At 40.2% G+C, this 23738-nt stretch overlaps 1 protein-coding gene across 4 annotated transcripts in view; it reads right to left on the reverse strand.

Annotated features, from left to right (window-relative positions):
* Positions 1 to 2738: 2738 nt before the first annotated feature.
* LOC147438553 (anthranilate phosphoribosyltransferase, chloroplastic-like) overlaps positions 2739 to 23738 on the reverse strand; it is a 144388-nt gene continuing 123388 nt past the window's right edge. For 3 of the 4 annotated variants that reach the window (XM_086484137.1, XM_086484136.1, XM_086484133.1), the window contains exon 5: positions 9194 to 9609. The gene's annotated coding sequence lies outside the window, so the exon portion shown is untranslated. Of the gene's footprint in view, positions 3078 to 9193; positions 9610 to 23738 lie in introns of those variants that run through there. The other variant, XM_086484134.1, reaches the window with a different exon arrangement.

Below are 23738 nucleotides of genomic sequence, written 5' to 3' on the forward strand. Positions count from 1 at the left end.
TATTTCAAATACAAAACTTTGGCATGCACATTTTGGGCATCTGAATTTTGTCAATTTGCTGCGTTTGCAAAAATCTGATAGGGTTGCTTCTTTGCCGCCTCTTGAAGCACCTGTCAAACATGTCTGTGAAGGCTGTATTTTGGGTAAAATAGAGTGTTCCAAATTTCCAAAGGATGGTTCAATTAGGGCCACATACAGTTTGCAGCTTGTGCATGGTGATGTTTGTGGGCCCATGCAAACTCTATCCTTGGGCAATTACCTTTACTTCATGACCTTTATTGATGATTACTCCAGGCATGCATGGGTGTATCCGCTTAAGGCAAAGTTTGAAGTATTTATGTGCTTCAAACAATTTTTGGCTATGGCTGAAAATGTCTCCAAATGTACTATGGGCACCCTCCGTTCCAATCGAGGGGGGAGTATATGTCTCATGAATTTAATGCATTTCTGGCTAGTCGTGGGATAAAACACCAATGTACAGTGCCTTATACGCCTCAACAAAATGGTGTTGCTGAGAGGAAAAATAGGTCACTTACAAAAAAGGCACGATATATGGTCAAAAGTCAAGATTTACGGCATTCTTTTTGGCTTGAGGCCATCATGTGTGCCACTTATGTACTAAACAAGTGTCCTACGAAATCTTTGTAGTCTATTACTCCATATGAAGAATGGCATGATAGAAAATCTTCTATTGAGGACATGCGTGTTTTTGGTTGTTTGGCATATGCATTGGTGCCACAAACACAACACAAAAAATTGAATGATAAGGTTGTCAAATGTACTTTTGTTGGTTATAGTGTTGAAAGCAAAGGTTATAGGTTATATCATCCAAAAAAATGCACCTTGGTCTCACGAGATGTTGTGTTTGTGGAAGACTTTGTTCAGCCCTTGTTGTCATGTACTAGAGACAATAATGTCAGCTCATAGCACATTTATGACACTTTGTTGTCTATTTTCAGTGGTGGAAGTACGAATGTAAATTCCAATGAGGCAAATGTACAGCCTATGGGGGTTTCTGAAAATGTTACAGATTAGCCTAGCCTATTACTGATGCAGATGTACATGATGTGCTTGATGAGGAAAGGGCTGAGAATGAGCAGGCCAGAGATATGCCTAAATGGTTGGTGCATACTTTGTGTGACAGTAAATTGGATGCACCTTTGTCTAGTCGTTCTCGTTCAAGTTCTTGCCATGCATCTTATGCATCAGATTGTTATACTTTGGGTATGTCTAGCTTATATGATGTTGAGGAACCTTTGTCTTTTTAATGAAGCACATAATTCAGAAAAGTGGATGACTGCCATGCAATCAGAATATGATGCATTTATAGAAAATGACACATGGACTTTATGTGATTTGCTTCATGGCAAAAGGTCATTGGTACAAAGTGGGTTTACAAGTTGAAACGCAAGCCGGATGGTGAGATTGATTGCTATAAGGCTCGACTTGTTGCAAAGGGTTATGCACATAAAAAAGGCATAGATTATGAAGAGACTTTTACTCCCACTTGTCGTATGACTACTGTGTGTTTTCTATGTGCATCCTTGTGTAATGACATGTGAGAATATATACATGTGGCAAGGGCAAGGTGCCTTTAAATCCATTTGAAAGTTTTAATGAATGTTTTTTTGCGTTTTGCTTCATCAATCACAAGATTTCTTTCCAGTTGACTTTTCCTTGAAAAGAGAACTTTCAGTATCCTCCATTAACACTAGTTCTGTAACTAGACACTAAAGTGTCCTATTTTCCTACGAAGTTTTGGAAATTTATTTGTCAAGCTAGAAATAAGTTTTTTACACCTTGCTTCTACCATAGGTTGGTTATGAGGGAAAGAAAACATTGAATTTTTCTCCATGTCAAAATACAAGCTCTATGGAGAGAATAGTGATAATTTCTAAGACGTAATTTTTTTTGTAAAATTTCAAGCTAATTTGCCAAAAAATCATAAAATTCTTATATCTTTTTGTAGAGATGAGCTTTTTTATGTTTTTAAAAGCCAAGTGCTAGTACTTAGTGTAACAAAACAATGGAATGACCTTCAAGGAATAGTTTTAAATTTAATTGCAAATTATAAACATAATTTCATACTTGAGCACGTGCTAACTAAGAGCATAATTTTGGCCTTTCAAATGTCCTCTCATGGAATTGGGACTATTCTAGTGCAATTTGACAACACCAAATGACTTTATATGTTAAAACCAAGAAACTACGTATTTTTTTGGCTCCCTAACTTACTTAAATCTTGTTGCTTACACCTTATCTTGAAATTTTGATTGTGCAAAAACTCTTGAAAATCTTGAGTCCGCAATAGCATTGGAACCAAGGTTTTAGGTATCCCATTTGTATTCATACCATGCACTTTGATACATTTAGTTGATATGTGTGGAAACTTTGAAGTTATTTGAGGTTTTGCATACTTATGTCTCAAGAATTAAAATATCAAAATTTTTGCATGCGCAGTTTTGAATATTTGAAATGATCCAAAAACTGTTTCTTACCAAAGTACTTCTACTTGCCACCTTGAGTCCTCATTAGAGAGGGTAAGCAATGTATCACTTTCTAAAACTAAAAAACACATCAAAAACATAATTTCTCTATGCATACAACAATATGCTTGAAATGGCCATATCAAACACGTAGAACTTCCCATTATTTTATATACTCTAAAGTAAATTTTTTTGCACATGAAACTTGCAATTATCTATAGCACAATTGTAGAAAAGTTGTGTACAATTTTCTATAAGGTCGCTTCATTTTTTCTTGACCTTATAAAGTTGATTTCTTCAAAGCATCAATCGCATTCTTATGGGGGTCCAATTGATGAGTATATTTCTTGACCATGATAGCTTCTAAAATGCAAGGTTTTTTTTTTCAAAGACCCTCTAACTAACATATTTAAGCATATCAAGGGGGTTTTCTTAAATACACCGTCTGATGCAAGTAGCATTTAATCTAAATTTGTAAAAAAGGACACAAGTGTCCCGTTTTGGTACCAAACTAGTGTTAACAACATGCTATTGCATAATCATAACTATGTCCACCACAAGCTTTGGCCTCTTACTAGCTCCTTGGAAGTCCTGCAAGAAGATCACAATTGCAAAAGATTGTGTTATTTGTGAGTACAAGCTCAAAATATATTTTTGTGTTTCTTGCAAATATTGATATTGATCTCTCCATGGATGCTATAAGCAACATCAAAGCATGTAGATGATAAGCTTAAATTGCAAGCTTTATTTTCAATTCATAAAGAGCACAATAACATGCATGCACAAAATAAAAAGATATAATCCACTTAGGTAAATATAGTAACTTTCTTAGTAAACACTAGTAACGCACTACCCATTACACTTTAAGAATTTGCATCTAAAAAGTGATTCTTAAGAAGCTACTTTAAGAACCCTTCTTTATTGATATTCTATGCATGGCAGCTTACGCTACTGTTCAAGAATAACGTGTATCAATAATCTGAAATTTTTCTCTTTGCTACTTTAAGAACCCTTCTTTATTGATATTCTCTGCATGGCAGCTTATGCTATTGTTTAAGAATAAAGTGTATCAATAACCTGAAATTTTGCTCTTTCTTGTTCATTTCCAACCAAGAGGCAACTCAAGTTCTTGCAAAAGATACGGCACCTTAAAACCTCGGAAGAAAGAAGGCAACTCACAAGACCTAGATTGGAGCTCTAAGAGCTTAGAAACAGAGGTTTTCCTAAAAATATCCCCCGCTATTTGAGGGGGCCTAATTCAAAGAATAGCCAGACCACCGAAGCAAGGGTTTAAATGGACTGGGAAAATTGCAATAAACCAATACAGAGTTGTTTCATGCTTCAAGTTCAACCAGCTTGTTTGAAGTCAAGAGTCAAGTACAAATGTGGCAGCTCTCAAGAGAGCATGACAATAAGTAGATAACAAATTAAACGTAGAAAAGAAGTTGTGTTGCAACGTTTGTCATAGTTGTAGACCCAAGTTTAATTCCTAGAGGCTTTCTTGTTTAAAAAGGTGTCAAATATATTTTCTAAAAATTAAAGTTACATTATAGTAGCACACCACGTCTCTCAAAGAAGGAATATTTTGGTCATATCTAACATTTTTGGGCTTTCTCTAGTTTTTTTGGGTGCACCCCATAAGGAAAAGGTTGTATTTGCATCGATTACCTTAAATAGTACCGACATTATATGGCCATTTTTATAAGTTATTGTAATTTTTTGTGTGGAACAAAGAGAGTGTGGAAGAAAAACATGCTACAATAGCATTTGTTATTCCTAAATCAAAAAGTCATTTTGGTTTACTTTCCTTAAAAAATCTATGGTCTCATGCAATAATTACTCCAACACCAGTGACTCCAAGACCTAGGGGAAAAAAATGCTCACACCATGTTTTTGGAGATGCTCATCTAATTGAACTTTTCATATGCTCCAAGTAGGATACATGCACGATATGTGCATCTGGGCATACACGTTGTTGGTATCAAGGTGGAAAAGCGGTATATTTTCCTTACCAAAAATTTCAACAGAGTATAAAGAAGGGACATCAAAGAGAATATTCTGCTATGTAATGAATATGCATATGACCACATTAGAGACTCATATTGAGGTCAAAAGGAGGGCCTTGTAAGGAAATGGTATTTGCAGCATTCTCTCTCTAGAAAAATAGCAAAAGATTGATTATTTTGGAATAAAGAAAGCATGGTTTTTACTAGTGCCTAGATACTATAAAAACAATTTTTTAGTGAATAAGGTTTGCCAACTTCCAAGGAGCTAAAATTTGAGATTATATTTGGTTTAGCTAGTAATCTCACTCTCGAATGTGGAGCAATGGCTGTCTATTGAGATATTTAAAACCAAGATTGTATCAGTTTGTAGTCCCCAAGACCATTTTTGTAGTCATGGAAGACTCTGTTGTCCCTATTAGCAATGCCAATAACAAGTACCATCTTCATAATGACCTTTTACCTGCTTATGCTCCATTGCAAAAATGACGGGCAAGGAGCTTTGTATTGGCAACTGAAAAGACTGCTCTCAGAAATTCTAAAGCCAAGAATGTGGATATCTAGTGTGATGATTCTCTTTACCCAGTGGATCCTCCAAGTTGTAGTCAACCGCCTCTCTCAAGCCCCACCTTTCTTCTAATGTTTGATGGAGACAGCCAAAACGTCCTATTAGGCTTTTGCAAGTCAATCTCAACAAACCATACAAATCTTTATAGTTTGAGAGACCTTTGCAAGGTGCAAGAAGCCAAGATAAGCAAACAAGAAGAGGACACCAACAAGCTATAAAAGTAAGTGGAGTTGTATATAAATATAGACACATCTCTTGGTCCTTGTCAAAGAAATCAAAAGTTAAGAAACATGGAGGACCTCAAGGTTGGTTCAGGAGGACTCAAGAAAACGATTAAGGTAATCAAGTAAGCACTTGCTATGTCGACTCTTTTTTTTCCCATATCTTTGTTGTTCTATTTATCTTATTTGTTTGAGTATATGTATGTTGCTTTTTTGTATCTTACCAATAGGGTTGTGCATGTAGGGTTGTTTTGCAGCCTGACAAGGAGAACATAATAACTGAACAAAGCAAATGAAAACTTTGGTGACCTCAAAGGTTGCCAAAGTACTTCTACAAGAGAATAAATTTAAGGTTGTGCAAAGGAAGGTGGTGGATTGTTTTATCAACAACAACAATGTTTCCCTAGAGCATGTACAGAGTACTATGGATGATGAGAGTGGTATAATTCACAACAAATAACAAGACTATGAAATTTGCATTCAGAGCTAAAGAAATCAATACCAGACTCTTACCAACGACCTCAGATGTTTGAAGGATTTGAAAGAGGCTTAACGAGAAGCAAAACGAGTATGTCAAAGCCCCGTACCACATAACGAAGGAATTCAAAGGGAAAAAGAGGCATTGTTGCAGATGATACATCTTCATAGGGAGGTGGAGTTGTTGCAGAGGTGGATGGTTGAGTTTTATGAAATCGCCTATGTTGAAACAAATGGTGTACTCAACTTTGTTTTAAAGATGGACAAGTGTGAGATTCTCAATGAGAAGAAGATGGACGGAGTAGCCATAACTCTCATGGACAGAGCTATGGTTAGCATGCCAAAGGATGATCCAATGTTACTATACAATCAAAGATGATTTTTTGGTGGCTTGGTTGCTTTCTTGTGAGTAATTTTTGTTATATTCCTTGTAAGTGAATGATGGTGTTGCATTTTGGTTTGGTCTCTAAGTTTCTTCTGTTGTTGCAGGTACTTTTTGAGGATCACAAGGTATTGAAATGGGTCTTTCACCAAACCCCCATTCCAAAATTTATTAGTGGGCATATGAGAGGGAAAATGACTCTTACTAGTTGGAGACAAAGGCACCTTTTGGGTTGTTTGGCATTTGGCCTCTGATATGAAGCCATTGAAATGCTAATACAATTACAACAGAGGAGCCATGACCTTACCATTCCTCTACTGCATGGAGCCTGCAAAAGCCCTTGATCACAGGTGGTGGACCAAGGCTCCAAAACAACATTTGTTGGATAAGATCTTCCAACCTATTTTTGATATATCATTGACAAAAGTTAATATTTTTATTATGCATGCTCTAGGCCGCGTCCTAGAGAAACTGATTAGCCTTTACATCAGGTTTGTATGGAAGATAAAAAATCTATATGAATGCCACGATGGAATTGTAGCTATTAAGGTCTTATCAAATATGGGGCTTCATGGAGGAAATGTGAAAATTGAGCAAGAAAAAAAGCTTTCATTCAATGAAAAGGATCTTCCTAGAAAGGTCTCTATAGAAGGTGTGAAGGCAAGGTGGTTTCTCCCCAGACCAATGAACAAAACAATTGGAAAGTGTGCAAGCAATCACTTAAGTAGAATTGAGTATGAGAAATGGAGAAAGCTGCACAATGCAATAAAGCACCAAGAGCCTCCATCCCAAAATGAAGGTGGAGGTCTGCCGTGTGCTAGATAGCATCTTCAAAATGTGTGACAAGGAGTCTTGGTCAATGGTTTATAACAAGGCATACCTTCAACAATTCAAAAAACAATTCACAACAGCTTAGACAGAGCCTAAGATAGCACATTACATGGTAAGTTACAAACTTGAGTTACACCATGTTTTACAATTTTACAAAAATCTACACCAATTTCTACGTGGAGCCTTAATGACACATACACACATAGCAACCTTGCAAGAGCAGATAGAGAAGTTTGTACCCCTCTATCCAAATTCAAGTGTAGAAGAGGTTGTGATGGCCAATAGTCCAACAAAGAACCAATCCACTCCAAACATAAGAAAACCCATCATGCAAACCAAAATTCTCCAAGGACAGAAGATAGTAATGTCAATGCGGAGAAGGATGCACAAAATGTTACAGTCCAAAAGAAAAAGCAAGATAATGAGAAAGATAAAGACAAAGATGGTGACCAAGATCAAGAAGAAGACAACCTTAAACCGGGATCTAATGCAGACAAAGATAAAGATGAAGATCATCGGAGAAATCATGAAGAGGGTGGAGGAGAAATGGAAGGAGGAGATAGTGAAGAGCAGGGAGGGAGAGATAATGGTGGAGGAGGCAATGGGTCAAGAGGAGAAGAAGGAGACCGAGGGGGCAAGACGGAGGAGGTGGGGACACAACCATAAACAAGAATGAGGAGGATGTTGTGGGCAACGATACTGCCAATATCGAGACAGATTTTGAGGATTATCTTCATGGTCAAGTGTCATGAAACCTACTCCGATGAGAGTTACACATATGATTGAAGTATGCATGTTTTTATTTTATCATTCTGAAAAAGTTCACCTTCTACTTATAACAATATTTATCGAAGAAACTCCTCAGTTTGGGCTTCAAAGGATTGTTATTTACACGAAGCTTTTCGCTCTAAAGATGTGATGCCAAGGCCACCAAGAAAATTGTGGGTGGGAGAACAATCCTACTCTGCCCATTCCTAGGCAATTTTTTACGCTTCATGCTTCATCGATTTCAAGTGGGGATATGGTCCTCCATGATCTCAAAGAATCTCCACCCCCGACTAGAAGTGGTTTGCAATTCAACTGGTATCAAGCAAGATGATTTTAGGTTTGTGTATGATCAAGCAAAATGTATTGCTAATATAGGAAACAACAAAAAAAAAGGCCCTTTCTTCCTTTATTCGCCAAACATTTTGTCAATTTGAAAGGATCATATGATCCTGTGAACACACTACTAATTGATGACACGCCAGACAAGTGCACATGTAATGGAGACAGCACATTTATATGCTCTTTAGAGTATGATGGTAATCCATCTGGCATGTTCTTACAGACAAGGCCTACACCATCCTTAGAGAACCTTCACAAGCCTGAGCTGAATGTAACAAAATTTTTATGGTGTAAACCTTTTTGACTCGCTGGCAAATGCATACAATTCGTAAACTTTATGAAGTTCCATGAGTCTTGTTACATTCACGTTGTATAATTTTTAGGTTACAAAAGTTTTATTTATGAAGCATACTTTTATATTTATGTATAGAGACTGCTTATATTGGATGTCAATGGGAACCTTTTGCGGAGGCAACCATACCCTTTCCATCCTACACCAGTGCCACATTGGTTTTGTGCAGGACATTACATTATGTTACAGCTTGGCGTTAAAAACTTCTTTAGCTTTGTGTTCAAATGCTTTAAGGTAGGGATATGGTCATCCATGCATTGAAGATACCTCCAAGGTGTACTCAATCTCGTGTAGCTTGCAATAAAACTAGACTAGAGTTACTTCCAATTTGTACTAGATCGCTCATACTATTATGAGGACCCCGAGTACAAGGATCCTCATTTACCTTATGCCAAAATGTACACCAAACCTTTCTTGCATATTCCACACCCACTGGACCCCTTTCACACTCTGTCGCCTGATGGACATAACTTGAAGGGAAAATACAATCCTCTAGCAACAACACTTGTAGTACAAGGTCTTAATGTTGATCCATAAGATGACTACCTTGAGAAGGTACTCATACAAATCCTTTAGAGGTTGTATAATTCTAATGGGGATGTCGCAAACTTTGATGGCATAATAATTCATAAGCATGGGTATTCATAGTATTTGTTGGACTTCCTTTTTTATGATTGTTTGTGTTGTACTCTCATGTTTGTGATGAATCTTAGATAAAAAATATGTAGTACATAGGAAAACTTGATACAAAAAGATGCTCTTGAATAAACAATCGTTGTAAATACCATGAAAGATGTCTTGATTACAAAAACAAAATGATTACAACTTGCCAATGGCAAGATAAAAAACGAGGGCATAGCCCTATGGGAAATTGGAATATATAGATGTGCATAAGATAATGTGCACTCTACTTCCTTCAAGCTCCTTGCACTTAATTTGCCGCTCTCGTCTCTTCATCACGCACTTTCCATCGTGCACAAAGAAGAACTCTTCCAGTTATATGTGGTGACTCTTCATGTATATCAATTAGAAGTTGATGTAGAGTGTTCTCTTGTCATAGACGTATGATCATTATAAGAGAGTGTGCCTCGTCCAACACCTCCGATGTCCATGACTTCATTTTTCTCCAAGCTTGCAGATTCCTGTTCCATAGGCAATAGGAGTCCACCAATGTACAGATGTCTGCCATACCAAAAGGAAGCAATAAACGTTTGTGTGGCAATCATGTATTTCACCACAAGTGTATCCAAAACAATATGGCAATGCACCTATTCAACTTTCTTCATATACCAATGCTTAAAAAATAGCTTTCTTGATTGAGTGCTATCCATATTCTTGCAAACTAGCATGATCTTGCTCACCGTCACATCGAACACGCCAAACAACTCCACAAATACAGAGATAGGCATGAACAAGATAATCTTGACAAGATTTGTCGTTGCATGCAATGATCTTTTCACATCTCTATACAACTCGCTATGAGTTTACTCTAACAAATAGGTGTCAAGCACTAGCCATACCAATCTATTCCACTCTGCTTCTAAAAGGAGCTTCTCAAGGTATCGCTTATTGTCAGCATGGTCCACAAGCTATTAAAAATGATCATAAAATAACACTCCCTCCTCTGCAAGGCTCCCTCCAACTCTCCCCTCATGATGTAGACTGTCTAGATGGCCATGGAGTACACTCATGACTCCAATAACACACTCAATAGGCTACCACTCCTCATACGAGGAGAGATAGACATTTGCAGGAAGTAAACATAAGGGATAAACATAATAAGTGTAAGACATCTCGAACAAACATGAATCTTCTCTATAAGACATGTTGAAATTTAAATAGTGTGCAACTTAAACATTGGGCATAAAGAAACAACAACTTAGAGTTTGTCCTTTGAGGTGGGAGCTTTGTGACGTGACCGAGTGCATGTATACATATTGCACCAAGACTTCTTTAATTGCTGTCTTGCCTTGTTGGATTCTAAAGGCAAAGACCCTCCCTTCCATGAACAATTGAGAAGACACTTTCACCATGCTTGGGCTTCTTTCTATGTGGTTGCATAAGCACCCAAGACCCTTTGGAGATAAGAACTTATGTCCATCTATCTTCACCAAGGGAGATGGGCACAATGATAGAGAACATTGAAGTTGTAGGTCTACGAAGCATTCTAGATGTAGAGGTCAAGGAACTTCCACGGCATCTAGAAGTGATATGATGTGAGGCCATCTAGCTAGAAGAAGAGGTAAGAAAGGGTGACCTAAGGAGAAGAGGTGAGTTAGGTTGCCTTTAGAATGAAGGTCATGAAGAAGGTGAGGAAGGAGAGGTGAGAAAGAGGAACTAGATTCAAGAACACTTATGCGGGACACCAAAATTATCTTTTCCTTCCAAAATCCTCCCTACTACATCTACCCAAATCTTCTTTCCGACCCCCCACGAGTCCCTTTTCAATGAAGAAAACGGATTCAAGAATTTTTCACAACATATTTTTTGCAATTTCCAAATGATTTTTAAAAAATATCCAATGTAACGTTGACCTCCTCCCTATTGGACATGCTCTATTTTCTCTCTTCCTATTTGATCCTACGTGCCACCCGTATGTATTGGCATCCCATTGAGTGTATAAACACTCCGTTTATTTATGGTTGGGTGATGTCTTCTTCCATCCATGTATAGGGACTTCAAACATAGTAGTACTAGTTTCTACAATACTTGGTCCTAAACGTGATTGTACGTTTATAAAAGAATGTTTGGGTACTGTCTGTAATTGTTGCTCTTAAAAGCCTTGTGCACAAAAAATTGTAATGTACCAATATTTTACAAGTCGTAACAAGTATGACAAGGCAATGGAGTGAGTGCACATTAAAAAGCAAATGAATAGCTTCGGTTTTCGATTCTATGGAAGGGTGGAGCCGATACCTTCCAACATAGTTTACCGACTTGATAGAAAGTACTTGACCTAATGCTAAGGTTGACATGAAGGGTGTACTCTTGAAACATGGGGGAAAAAGCATTGATGTCTACTTCTCTAAGGCAGTACTCTAGGTAGATTTACATTAGCTAAGTTGGGATTATGGATTGCTGGTGCTTGCGCTAGCAAAATGGAGCCAATCCATCCTAGAAACTCATGCCCATGCCCATGCCCATGCCCATGCCCACAGAGTATCTAACACAATGTCCATTGGTTTCTTTAGCTTTATTTAGGGTTGGAGACATGAAAACCTACCCTGCTTTGTTAGGAGGTTATGTATGGAGTCTCACATTGATGGCCTCAATGGGAGGATTGGTTCCAAAGAAGTAGCTAATGAAGGTATAATTGTCACAAACTGGTGACGTGGATGCCCAGTACACACACACATTCCCTTTAGGCCTGGGATAGTCCCGGTGGACAGGTACAAAGCTAATGTGGCATGGTTGTACGATAGGCCCCACAAAATGCGGCGTAAAGCCCAGGAATTGCGGAATTGTGGACACGTGGCAACATGTACGGACCTCCCCGTTTTACGAAAGCTGAGGGCTGCTTTTTGGCTACGCAATACTGGCTAAAAAAACTTACCTTGGAGCTTTTTGGGATTTGTTTTCTTTATTTCCTCTCAAAAGAGAGAGAGAGAGAGAGAGAGCTTATAAGAGGTAGAAACCTTTTGCTTTATTTTACAAGGCTTTTGATTTCAGCTTTTGGGGCTCTGCTTTTGGCATCCCTTGTAAACTCTTTAAATAAGTGGGCAGGCCTACCACTCTGTAGAGCATCTGGATGCAGAGTCTGAGAGTGTGCATCCGAAGATGCGGGAAGAGATCACAACGAAGATTCACGCAAGGAGTACGGCCCCGCCTCGGCCTACTCAGGCGGAGCTCAAAGAGATGGAGCGTCGACGATTGATTGAGATGCAACAAAGATGATGCTCCATTTTGCGAAGGACCCAAAATTTGCAAAATATATGAGCAAGACCTCTTTCGATGAGGTGCACTCACAGTGGCGGCAAACCGGCTCTCAAGAAACCTCCTACTCCTAGGATGTACACAGAGCAAGAATTAGAAGAGGTGGTTGAAGCACGAATTGCTTAGATTTTTGACGCACAGAACAAAGCTAAAAAGCACGACAAAAAGCAGAAGAAAGACGTTGACTTCTCGAGTTATTTGGGTCGTCAGTCTACATTTGAATTGGCAAGAAAACAGAAGAAGCGTGTGTGATTTGAAGGAGTACCCAGTTCTTCTTCTTCTTCTTCTGAGAGTTCTTCTAGCTCCTCTGACTCGAGCGAAGAAGAAAGAAAAGGTAAAAAGCGACGCAAAAAGCAAAGCTTCGGAAAGGGCAAGAAAAAGGCAAAGAAGCCTAAATCTCGCCCCGTGGTTGACAGTTCTACAGAGGAATCGTCTTTAGATAGTTCGGACTCTGACGACAACAGCTTTTACGCAAAAAAGAAGAATTTTTATAAAGCCAACCTGTATGACTTTCTAGAAGACAAAAGCAAGAAAGTCCGAGAGTTTAAGGAAGGTGGACAATCAATTAAATTTGACACATTTTTTGGTTATAGAGATGCTTCGAAGGCTTTGTCTTTTATACAGCAGTTTGACATAGCTTTCTCAGGAGGGCGTTACTTAGAGCACTCTAAGATTCGGAGGGCTGCCTCTTACTTTAAGGGGAACGCTCAAACTTGGTGGTCCACGCTTTTCTTAAACAAGAGTGTCAGTTAAATGGCCTAAATTCAAAAGGCTTTTTATTTCTTCTTGGCTGACTCGAGAGTATGTGTCATAAAATCTAATATCTAACCAACCCAAATGATTTCCTCATATTAAACTGATCATTTAATGTGGGATAATAAATGGGAACAAGGATTAGAATATAGACATGTGCTTATGGATCTATCTCAACACGGGCCAATGGTAAAGGGGTCCAAATGAGAGATGGTCTCTCAAAGAGCAATGCTACCTAATGAAGCTTAAAAGACCTTAGGGTTAGCTTCATTAAAGACCTCCAAAAGTTAGTGTTAAAAAGTCCTTTGACCTTACGTATGCTAGGGCTAACCTCGAGGTGGGAATCGTACCCAAGCATGAGGTGTTAAGGCACTTAAAGTGGTTGTGGAAACCTTGCCCAAAGGTTGAGGTGATTTTTATGCTTAAATGACTAAGGTTTTTGCAATGTTAAATTCAAATATAAGATCTCAAGAGGCATGAATGTCCATGCTTGATTGAATAATTCCTTGAAGTATTCCATTCAACCAAATGACTTAATAAGCATAAAAGACACATGCTTGCTTGATTGAATAAGTCCTTGAAGTATTCAATTCAACCAAATGATTTAATAAACATAAAAGACACATGTACAAATGATCCTCCACATGTGGCCCTCATGATGTGCTTGAACGCTATTGGTTAGGTTCTAAAGGGGATCCAATGAGAATTTAGATACATAAAAATAAATAATTAAGTTCTTTCTCTCAAAAGAGAAAAAAGAGGACACATGTCCAAAGTAAATAATAAAATAATACAAGAGAGGACTTACCTTCAAAATGATGGGATGACGACCATCGAATTGAGCTTCTATCAGGAAGCTCACCGCCTAACAAACCTCTATCGAGTTTCCCAAGCTCAACAAGAGGAGATCATGAGGCAAGTAAAGAATTGGTAGACAAAGGGATGGTGAGGCCTAGCTCCTCTCCCTTTTGTTTTCCAGTCCTTTTAGTGCAAAAGAAAAAAGGAACATACCGCATGTGTGTGGACTACCGCGCACTAAACCATATCACTATCAAAAACAGATTTCCCGTACTTCGGGTAGAAGATTTGTTTGATAAACTACAAGGCTCTACCTACTTCAGTAGGATTGACCTTAAAAGTGGCTATCATCAAATAAAGATAGTGGAGGAAGATATCCTAAAGACCACGTTTCGTACAACGTTTGGTATTTATGAATATCTAGTCATGCATTTTGGCTTGACCAATGCACCTGTCACATTGAATTGTTTGATGGAGAAAATATTTAGACCCCACCGCAAGTTCACTGGAGTGTTCTTTGATGATGTCATCATCTACTCCAAGTCCTTGGAGGAACACGAGCAACATCTCCAAGTGATTTTTCAAGCATTGAGGGAGAACAAGCTTTTTCTCAACCAAAAGAAAAGCGAAATTTTTCTTAAAGAGATTCAATACTTAGGTCATATTATCTCTCAAGATGGTATCCGTATGGATCCATCGAAGTTAGAGGTAATAAAAGCATGGCCTAATCCAACGAATCTATATGAGCTAAGAAGCTTTATTGGCATGTGTGCATACTATAGACGCTTCATAGCAAAATTTTCTCAAATAGCAGGACCATTACATGACTTAACAAAGAAGAACATTAAGTATTCATAGACTGCTAAGGAGCAAAAAGCTTTTGACAAGCTCAAAGAGAAGCTTACCTCTCAACCAGTCCAAATGCTTCCGGATCTCTCACAACCATTTGAGGTCCAATGTGATGCTTGTGGTGCCTTGGAGCAGTCTTGCTTCAAGAAGGGCATACTATAGCATATAAGATCCGGAGGCCCAATATGGATGACGACGATCAAAAGTTAATGATGTGTCTATAGCAACTTACAATGATCTATCTTCTATGATAGGTGAGTATGCTACTAACCGTGACTTTAAAAACATAATGTTAGCCCTTGCTTTAGGGAAGAAAGAGGAACCATTCACCTTGCCAGATGGTTATCTTCTCCATGGCAATAGGCTATGTGTTACCCACTCCCTTCGTGAGAAATCCATGTATGAATCCCAAGCTCCTCCCTATGCAGGGCATAGAGGCATTGAATCTACTCTTTGAGGAGTAGAGACGTACTTTTATTGGCCTACCATGGAAGTGGACATACAAGAGTATGTTTCAAAATGTGTGGTATGCCAAAAGACCAAGTATGATAGAGGGAAGCAACCTGGATTACTCCAACCATCGCCAGTTCCTAATTCAACATGGAAGAGTATATCCATGGATTTTATCTTTGGATTACCCAAGTCTATCCATGGGAATACGGGAATATGGACAATAATCGACAAGTTTAGCAAGCAAGCACACTTTATCCCTATCAAGAAGACTATTAAGGCACACCAAATGGCAACTCCCTTCATATCCCAGATTTTCAAACACCATGGATTGCTAACATCCATCGTGTCAGATAGAGATCCTAGAATGACCAGTAATTTTTGAAAAGGTCTCTTCAAAAATCTAGATACAAGATTGAATTTCTCTTCGGCCTATCACCCAGAAACAGATGGCCAAAGTGAGATAGCCAATCTTACGATTCTAGATCTACTAAAGACCTATGTTACAGAAGTAGATCAACGCTCACAATGGGAAAAGTCTTACCTCTTGTAGAGTATGCGTATAATAATACTATCCATACTTCTATGGGAAAAGCACCTCTTAAAAAATCATAGAGGGAAGCCCTAAGAGTCTCTTGGTACTTAAAGTACATAGGAAGATCTTCGCTCCGGATGAGTATAGCCATGATCTGCGAGCATCTTTTCAAAATATTAAAGAGGCTCTATCCATCTCTCAACTAAGGCAAAAAATTGTTGCTGACAAGCACAAAAGGGTCTTAACGTTCAAAGAAAATGATTGGGTCTTACTTAAGTTTCCTAAGGCTCGATTGAGGCAAACGATGGACAAAAATCATATGGGCCATCAAAAGTATTATCCTACACTAGCAAAAAGATACTATGGTCCTTTTCAAATTTTGAAGCCAATCAATGAGGTGACTCATCAACTCAGGTTGCCTAACCATTGGCTCATACACAATGCTTTTCATGTGAGCCTACTTAAGCTCTACAAAGGAGAGCTTCTAAATGAACCAATTATTGAAGACCCTCCCGAAATCGAAGACCAAGAAGAGGTGCTACAACCGGACGCTATCCTTCGGCATGCAGACAAGATACTACGCCATGGTAAGATTATCCGACGATATCTTATTAAGTTCAAAAATTATTGTTTTGAAGATGCTAGATGGATGCAAGGAACCCAGCTTAAGGATAGTATGAACCTTGTCAACGCTTACAATGCTAAATTAGAGTAAGCAAATGTACATGTTTCTTTTAAATGATCAATGTTTTTGTCTTATAAGACTAATTCTCTCTTTATTGTGCACAAATTTAAGTAGTATGCATACTAAGAATCATGTTTGTGATGACGACATTGTCAGGAGTTTTTTGGAGCAAGGGATTACGCATATGTACATACACATGCATGGTGCATCGAATAAAGGATTGCCCATTTTCCTTAGCCAGGTGGTTATGTGGAGCCCACATGTGTACAGGTAGGACACCATGTACATAGTGCATCGATTTTCAATATTACCAGTACCAGTGTGTTTTTTCTACAATAAGGAGGAGTTGGTAGCGCATAAAACTTCTCGAGGAATCTATCCGCGGGCCGACGACATGAGGTAAGCAGGTGCGTCAGATGGCATCTAGTGGCGTCAGGAGGCTGAACGGGGTCAATACTTGCATGTGGATGAGTACGGACACAACGTGGATGTTTTCTTGTGATAATTATGCAGAAAGGTCATCATGAGGACCATACTTTGGGGCCACTTCACGTGGTGGCGGGATGCATTATTGAAAAAAGCAGAGTGCCAGGTGTGCGGATGATGCAAAAAGGTGATAACTATGCACTACGAGGTCAGTTTTTGGCCTGTTCGGGGTCCGTTTGAGGTCATCTAAAAGGTCAAGGGTGCCCAAGTAATAAAGCTAAGTGTGGGAACTAAAAAAACTGATAGAAGGCCAGAAAAAACGTGGAGAAGAGAGGAGGAACAGTCGCAGGTGTGTTTTTGGAGTTTTTGGAGCCTGTTTTGGTCGTAAACTGCTCATCCGATGTCGGATTTGAGCACTTTGACATTGTAGACTGGGGTTTTGGGCCGTTCCGGACGCGATGGCGCTGCCCATTTTGCCAAATTCCTCACTCTTTTTATGTTGTTTTGACTGTGTAAGTTTCTCTTATGAGCGAAGCTTCTTCTCTAGTTTGTGATTGTATCTGGTATCTTTTACCCATATTATGTGAGCTATTTGCCCCATTGGTGTTGGCCCAAGCTCAATTGTATCTAAACATCAGAAATTCTCCTCTTTTGAGTTGAGTTTTTTGGGTGTGTGTGTCTGTGTGTGTCTGTGTGGAGTGGGCAAGTGGATAGTCTCTCTCCTCTCACTCCAGAGGTGTGTTCCCTGTCTCGGCCAGGTGTGTTGTGTAAGCCGAGTGGTGCCCCATAGTGTGTGTGTGTATCATTCCAAGAGTGTGTGTTGGGTCGTTATAGAGGCGCCGTGTGTGTTTTCATCCCGCTCACATTCTTTTGGTGCCCCCACTGAGGATCTTCTTCGAGTACCTTCTGCTTCGAGCTTCGAGCTTCGAGATTCGGGATTACAGGTTGCAGGTTGTAGATTACAAGTTACAGGTTACAGGTTACAGGGACAGGTACAGGTACAGGTGATTCACACAGGTACAGGTAGCTGGAGTACAGTGATATACTAGCATTGGTGTCACTGGCAGTTGTTGTGGGTATGCATCACTTGGCGCCTGTTTGAGCGCATTGTCTATTGGATTGTACATTACTTGTGGAAACTGCCATGGTACGCCTTTGTGGAGCCATATTTGGTTTTATTTGGCAGTCCCAGCCATTTCTGAGACTTGATCTGGAAGATAGTCATTTCTGAAACTTGACTGTACGCGATTTGCATTAGTCTTCGTGTGAGGGTCGATAGCGTGAGGTTTTATTGAGCTGGGGGATTCTCAAATGTGGAGATCCTTTCAGTGATACAGGTAGCTGGAGCACCCTTTTTGTGACCTCGCCATAGGCTATGTACTAGTGAGTCCTAATTGATGCTCGGGTTCTATTGTTGACAGTTTATGCATACATATACAATCTATATTTTGGGTTGTCACTGCTCTACTTATGGGGAAACTCTGTCAAAATTTTTCCAAGTTATGATGGCTGGTTTTTGGTCTTTTGAGCCATTTATGTTGTTATGCTGCTGAAATTTTGGCAAAATCAGAGGATAAGACAGGTGTGCTTTCTTGGGAGCTTCATGGTTGGCTTTAATGGATGATCAAAATGGCCCTCAATTCACTCCTTTTCATTTAACTCAGAGAATCCAGATAAATGTTCACGTGTCCAGGAAGATATTTTTCCAACAGCGCATAGTCTTTATGTTCGGGCCAAGAAGATTACGAGAGATCTTGGAATGTCCTTTGCCTGTTGTAATTCCGATGATCAACTATGAAAACTCATTTGATGTGCATGTGTTTGTCCTTATCTAAAGTTGAGCTCCATTGAAGTTTCTGGGAATTAAGTTAGTAAAAGTTTTGGGTTCTTGCACGTGTGTTCAAAGGGGTTGTAACTTGGGTAGCCATGGCTTTCTCTTATCCGGAGTTTCATGGAAGAACTGATGAAGATGTGGAAGATTTTTTGGAAAAGATGGAGGTTGCCTGCATTAGCAACCAGATTCATGACCCTGCGCAGATGTTACGTCTTCTCCAAATTTGTTTGAAGAGTGATGCACGAGTCTGGTCCAAAACATTTGAAGAGGAGTTGCGTGCAGCGGATCCACCTGTAAGATTGAGTTGGGACAATCTAAGGCATGGGTTGGAAGTGGAGTTTGTGAAGATAGAAGATCCTGACAAAGTGTGGCAAGAAGTACAAGGTTTGGTGCAAAAGGAAGGTGAGCCAGTAGATGCGTACATACGTAAGTTCTCATTGGCATGGGAGCGGATGTGCAAGGCCTTAGCACCACAGGTACCCCGCCTGACATGATGAAGAAGGACAGGTTCTTGGCTGGTCTTTGGGAGAATATACATTGGAGAGTGGAGCTAAAGAAGCCTAGGACATATGAAGATGCACTAGAGGTAGCAAGGAACAAAGAGTGGAAGTTGAGGAAAATGAGCGAGTTAGGGGTGGAGTCTTTGCCCATGAGGTCTGAATTTCAGCCTATAGAGTCTTTACAAGGTCGCATGCCAGGGGTTCATCATGAACCAGTGGTTCCTGTTACTACTTAGGTTATGCCAGCAGTGGTCACTACATCGGTGCAACATGATGGGCTAAGGCAAGACATGAGGCAAGTGGTAGATTTGATGAAGAATCTCAGCCTAAACATGCTAGGTCAAGTGGGAAATAATCGAGGTCGAGGGAGGTTTGCAAATCAGCCAAGAGGTGAAGAAAGGCCTAGGAATGGTGTTGGACAAAGCAATGGTAGGTTTTGGAGGCAGACGCCCACATGTTATAATTGTGGAGAGTTGGGTCACATCAGCCCGTAATGTGATAAGCCACCAAGGATGGGGGGAGACATGTATCCATTGCCAAGACAGGTGTTAACTAGGTCAAATGATTATGGCATCGAAATCAAGGGAGACGAAGGAACCAGTGGACTAACCCAAGAGAAAAAGGGAAAGACAAAAGTGCTAAGTGTAGTCACCTTGGAGAAGGCATCAAAGCTAGAGGATACATTAGTGATGCCTATTAGGAAGAGGACCACAGAGGATAAGGAAGGAAGAAGTGCCCCAGGTCCTAGTAAGAAGAAAGGAAAGAGCCATGAAGGCGAGGATGTCAAGGCCAAGAGGAAAAGGAGAGCTCGTCGAAAGTTTCATGTTTCAGATTTTCCACTAGGGGATGGGCAATTAAGCTATGACTTGAAGGAGGATCTGACGAGCAGGAAGGCAGATGTTACTTTTGGGCAGCTTATAGAGATGGTGCCTAAGCTAAAGCGACAGTGGAAGAGGATGGTTAACCCAATGGAGAAAGAGCCAGAGAGAGGTTCAGTGAAGGTGTTGGCAATGGACGAGCTACCAAATATCTGTCCAATAGTAGGTGTGTGGCACAAAAGGAAAAATTTAGGACAAGGCTATGTTGATGGCGGGGCCCAAATATGTGTGATAACACACTCATGCGTTGAGAAGATGGGTCTTACAGTGACTGGGGTGTCAGGGTTTCGGATCAGATTGGCAAACCATCAAAAAGTAAAATGCTTGGGTGTTGTAAAGAGCTTAGAAGTGGAGGCATATGATGCAAAGGCAGTGGTTGATTTTCATGTGATGCCAGCAGGGTTGGGAGCATATCCTATTATACTGGGCAGACCATGGTTACGTGCAGTGGGAGCTGTTCAAGATTGGAGACATGGTACGATTAGCCTCTATGGAAAGACAGGTGCCAAGAAGCTATACAATATGGACACAAGGAAACGATTAGAGGAGCTTTATGAAGATGAGGATGGGTCTAGTGATGAAGACTCTTCCACGGTGACAGATGAGGACAGTGATAGCACTACCAGCAGTGATGAGGATGCTGATGTTGCATTTCTTTTGACGGATAAAGAAATCCAGGAGTCTGGTTTAATCGCATTTGCAAATGAAGTTGAGCATGAAAGTGAAGGGCCTTATGAAGTGATTGAAGGCCTGATGCAAACCAAAGTTGAGTTGTCAAAGAAGCAGGAATTGATGACACAAATGATCGGTAGAGACCTCTCAGCTATGGAGAAGGAGATATATTTGCACATGCTGGCTAGTTTTCCTGATTTGTTCATTACTTCATATGAAGAGATCAGAGGGTTCAAGGGTGAAGAGATGCATATAGAGCTGAAAGAAGGTGCTAAGCCAGTGCGGCAAAGGCTAAGAAGGATGGGTCAAGAGCAAATGGAAGCCTTGCGAGAAGAGGTGGACAAGTTATTGAAGGCATGGTTTATAGTTCCAGTGGAGACCACAGAATGGGTGAGTCCAATAGTGGTCAGTCCAAAGAAGGATGGAAAGTGGAGGATTTGTAAAGATTTTAAACCCTTAAACGCAGTCACTAAGAAGAACCCATATCCTCTTCCATTCATTGATCAGATCTTGGATTCAGTGGCAGGTTATGAGAGGTACAGTGTGTGTGATGGTTTTTCAGGCTATTTTCAATTGAAGATTGCTCTTAAAGACCGCACAAAGACAACTTTTATTACGCCATGGGGCTGCTATTGCTTCACGTTATTGCCATTTGGGTTGACAAATGGACCATCTTTCTATCAAGAGAGAGCAAATTGGGTATTGAAACCATTCATTGGTAGTTGTGTTAAAGCTTTTATGGATGACTTTTGTGTCTATAGCAGTAGGGCTGAACACCATGAGAAGTTGCAGATGGTATTAGCTCGATATGATGAATGTGGAGGACAAATAAATCCAAAGAAATGTCATCTAGCACAGCCAAGGGTAAAGTTATTGGGCCACATGGTGTCAGAAAATGGCATTGAGGCTGATCCAGACAAGGTTAAGTCTATTATTCTTCTTCCATCGCCTACGAGTACAAAGCAATTGGCAACCTTTATACACAAAGTGAAGTACATGGCACGGTTTATTCCGTTGTCTTCGCAGCTCCTTTATCCATTACAACAAGTGGCAAAGCATGATCCATTGCAATGGGATGACAAGTGTGAAGAAGTGTTTCAAGAGGTGAAAGAGGTGTTAGGGGGGTTGTCAGCCATGCAAGCTCCTGATTGGGAGAAAGTGTTTTATGTAAATCCATCAGTAGGGGATGATGCCATTGGAGCCATGCTATTGCAAAAGGGGAAGGGCAGCCATTATATGAGGCCAGTGTATTGTGCAAGTCGAGTGAAGTTGGTAGCGGAGAGAAAGTTCTCGGAAGTAGAGCTAGTGATGGCCAGTGTAATATTTGCTTGTCAACGATTTCGTCATTACTTGCTACCACGACCTTTTGTTTTCTTGATGAGTTATGCCTTTTTGCCACAGTTAATTAATGGTACTAACATGTCAAATGTGGTGAAGAAATGGGTAATTGAGCTGCAAGAGTTTGAGTTCTCTTTTCTAGTGGAAGACAGTACAAGGGCTACCCTAGCTGATTTGTTGACCTACAAGGAGAATCCCCTTATTGTTAAGGAAGAGGTGGTGAGAAAGGTAGTTGAAGAAGTGCCACAGATCAGCAATGCACATGTGTTGTTCTTTGATGGTTCATACAGAAAGATCCATGATGCGGTTTCAGGGGGTATAGCACTTTATGATCCAGAGGGGAAGCTAGTATGCAAGAGAGGGTTCAAATTGGATGCTCATAGTAACAATGAGGCTGAATATGCTACTCTGGAAGCCGGATTACACATTTGTTTGAAGCATGGGGTTCGAAGGTTGAGCATAAAAGGTGATGCCTTGTTAGTGGTGAAGCAAGTGTTGGGTGTGTGGAGGAGCAAGAACACCTCATTGAAGGAAACGATGGAAGAAAGTATAGAACCTTTGCCGAGCTTGGGGCAAAGTGAAAGACCAAGAAGCCCTGATCTTCTTTGATGGAGGAGCCAAGGCCAACTTCATTTCACCGGAAGTGGCGGCGCGGCTCAAGATCACTCCCGATCGGATGGGACCACTAGTAGCAGAGGCAGTTCTAGCGGCACCCGGTAGGGACGTAGCCATTACACATGTCATTGGCAAACTTCGTTTGCATTGTCAAGGGTATTTGAGGCATGAGGACTTTTACATAATACCTTTCGAAGGTTGTGATGTCCTCTTGGGAATTCCCTGGTACCACAAGAACAACGCCGTGGTCAAATATCGGGGGAGGAAACCGACATTGACCACAGAGAAGGGCAGAACCATTGTACTCGATGTAAAACTTAAGGGCGAGTCTGTCCCTATTGTATCGGCTTCGGCCATTTCTAAAATAATGAAATCCAGCCTGTTTGTTTACTCAATCTTTTTGAAAGAGTTGAGTAATGAGGATAGGACAAATATGTATGAACTTGATAAAGAACGCCAAGATTTTCTCCACTCTCATGCCGATTGCTTCTCAGAGGGCCTGCCAGGCGACTTACCACCCGCTCGTCTTGAAGATCATACCATTGATCTGATACCTGGAAGCACACCACCAAACCGACCACCTTACCCTGTGAGCCGAGCCCGAACGAAGAGATTATGAACCAAGTAAAAGACCTCTTGGAAAAGGGTCTTGTCTAGCTTAGTACTTCAGAGTATTGCTCTCCTGTGTTGTTGGTTTTGAAGAAAGACGGATCTTAGAGAATGTGCATCGATTATAGAGCTCTCAATAAAATCACCATCAAGAACAGATTCCCGATTTCTAGAATCGATGATATATTTGACCGACTTCAAGGATCCTCGTGCTTTAGCAGGATCGACTTGAAAAGTGGATATCATCATATCCGAATCGCGTTGGGAGACGTCTACAAGACAGCCTTTCGGACGACTTTTGGGTTGTTTGAGTTTTTGGTGATGCCTTTTGGCTTGATCAATGCTCCTACGACATTTAATCGAATGATGGACAAGATTTTTCGAGAGTATAGACTATTTGTTGGCACTTTCTTTGACGACATCATTGTTTTCTCCA

Source organism: Adiantum capillus-veneris, chromosome 16 (genome assembly GCF_014529385.1).
Source record: "Adiantum capillus-veneris isolate H3 chromosome 16, ASM1452938v2, whole genome shotgun sequence".
Taxonomy (NCBI): domain Eukaryota; kingdom Viridiplantae; phylum Streptophyta; class Polypodiopsida; order Polypodiales; family Pteridaceae; genus Adiantum; species Adiantum capillus-veneris.